We start from the raw sequence: 2,500 nt of genomic DNA on the forward strand, positions 1-2,500 counted from the left end.
TGGTTTTGGAAAACTGGCTGGACTCAATCCTCACAAATGCCTTCAAAGTGATGTGGGAGAAGTTTGGGATCAAAAGGAATTGATCTTGACATGGTTGGTGCATAGCAAAGTTCATGATTTTGGTGTTTTGGCTTGATTTTGTGGCTTGGTGGTGATTTTGGTGAAAAACGAAAATCATGGTTTTGGAAAACTGGCTGGACTCAATCCTCACAAATGCCTTCAAAGTGATGTGGGAGAAGTTTGGGATCAAAAGGAATTGATCTTGACATGGTTGGTGCATAGCAAAGTTCATGATTTTGGTGTTTTGGCTTAATTTTGTGGCTTGGTGGTGATTTTGGTGAAAAACGAAAATCATGGTTTTGGAAAACTGGCTGGACTGAATCCTCACAAATGCCTTCAAAGTGATGTGGGAGAAGTTTGGGATCAAAAGGAATTGATCTTGACATGGTTGGTGCATAGCCAAGTTCATGATTTTGGTGTTTTGGCTTGATTTTGTGGCTTGGTGGTGATTTTGGTGAAAAACGAAAATCATGGTTTTGGAAAACTGGCTGGACTGAATCCTCACAAATGCCTTCAAAGTGATGTGGGAGAAGTTTGGGATCAAAAGGAATTGATCTTGACATGGTTGGTGCATAGCCAAGTTCATGATTTTGGTGTTTTGGCTTGATTTTGTGGCTTGGTGGTGATTTTGGTGAAAAACGAAAATCATGGTTTTGGAAAAGTGGCTGGACTGAATCCTCACAAATGCCTTCAAAGTGATGTGGGAGAAGTTTGGGATCAAAAGGAATTGATCTTGACATGGTTGGTGCATAGCCAAGTTCATGATTTTGGTGTTTTGGCTTGATTTTGTGGCTTGGTGGTGATTTTGGTGAAAAACGAAAATCATGGTTTTGGAAAAGTGGCTGGACTGAATCCTCACAAATGCCTTCAAAGTGATGTGGGAGAAGTTTGGGATCAAAAGGAATTGATCTTGACATGGTTGGTGCATAGCCAAGTTCATGATTTTGGTGTTTTGGCTTGATTTTGTGGCTTGGTGGTGATTTTGGTGAAAAACGAAAATCATGGTTTTGGAAAACTGGCTGGACTCAATCCTCACAAATGCCTTCAAAGTGATGTGGGAGAAGTTTGGGATCAAAAGGAATTGATCTTGACATGGTTGGTGCATAGCCAAGTTCATGATTTTGGTGTTTTGGCTTGATTTTGTGGCTTGGTGGTGATTTTGGTGAAAAACGAAAATCATGGTTTTGGAAAAGTGGCTGGACTGAATCCTCACAAATGCCTTCAAAGTGATGTGGGAGAAGTTTGGGATCAAAAGGAATTGATCTTGACATGGTTGGTGCATAGCCAAGTTCATGATTTTGGTGTTTTGGCTTGATTTTGTGGCTTGGTGGTGATTTTGGTGAAAAACGAAAATCATGGTTTTGGAAAACTGGCTGGACTCAATCCTCACAAATGCCTTCAAAGTGATGTGGGAGAAGTTTGGGATCAAAAGGAATTGATCTTGACATGGTTGGTGCATAGCCAAGTTCATGATTTTGGTGTTTTGGCTTGATTTTGTGGCTTGGTGGTGATTTTGGTGAAAAACGAAAATCATGGTTTTGGAAAACTGGCTGGACTCAATCCTCACAAATGCCTTCAAAGTGATGTGGGAGAAGTTTGGGATCAAAAGGAATTGATCTTGACATGGTTGGTGCATAGCCAAGTTCATGATTTTGTGACTTGGTGGTGATTTTGTGGCTTGGTGGTGATTTTGGTGAAAAACGAAAATCATGGTTTTGGAAAACTGGCTGGACTCAATCCTCACAAATGCCTTCAAAGTGATGTGGGAGAAGTTTGGGATCAAAAGGAATTGATCTTGACATGGTTGGTGCATAGCAAAGTTCATGATTTTGGTGTTTTGGCTTGATTTTGTGGCTTGGTGGTGATTTTGGTGAAAAACGAAAATCATGGTTTTGGAAAACTGGCTGGACTCAATCCTCACAAATGCCTTCAAAGTGATGTGGGAGAAGTTTGGGATCAAAAGGAATTGATCTTGACATGGTTGGTGCATAGCCAAGTTCATGATTTTGGTGTTTTGGCTTGATTTTGTGGCTTGGTGGTGATTTTGGTGAAAAACGAAAATCATGGTTTTGGAAAAGTGGCTGGACTGAATCCTCACAAATGCCTTCAAAGTGATGTGGGAGAAGTTTGGGATCAAAAGGAATTGATCTTGACATGGTTGGTGCATAGCCAAGTTCATGATTTTGGTGTTTTGGCTTGATTTTGTGGCTTGGTGGTGATTTTGGTGAAAAACGAAAATCATGGTTTTGGAAAACTGGCTGGACTCAATCCTCACAAATGCCTTCAAAGTGATGTGGGAGAAGTTTGGGATCAAAAGGAATTGATCTTGACATGGTTGGTGCATAGCCAAGTTCATGATTTTGTGACTTGGTGGTGATTTTGGTGAAAAACGAAAATGTTGGTTTTGGAAAACTGGCTGGACTCAATCCTCACAAATGCC

The sequence above is a fragment of the Phaseolus vulgaris genome, chromosome 11, assembly GCF_051622355.1.
Source record: "Phaseolus vulgaris cultivar YP4 chromosome 11, ASM5162235v1, whole genome shotgun sequence".
In the NCBI taxonomy this organism is placed as follows: Eukaryota; Viridiplantae; Streptophyta; class Magnoliopsida; order Fabales; family Fabaceae; genus Phaseolus; species Phaseolus vulgaris.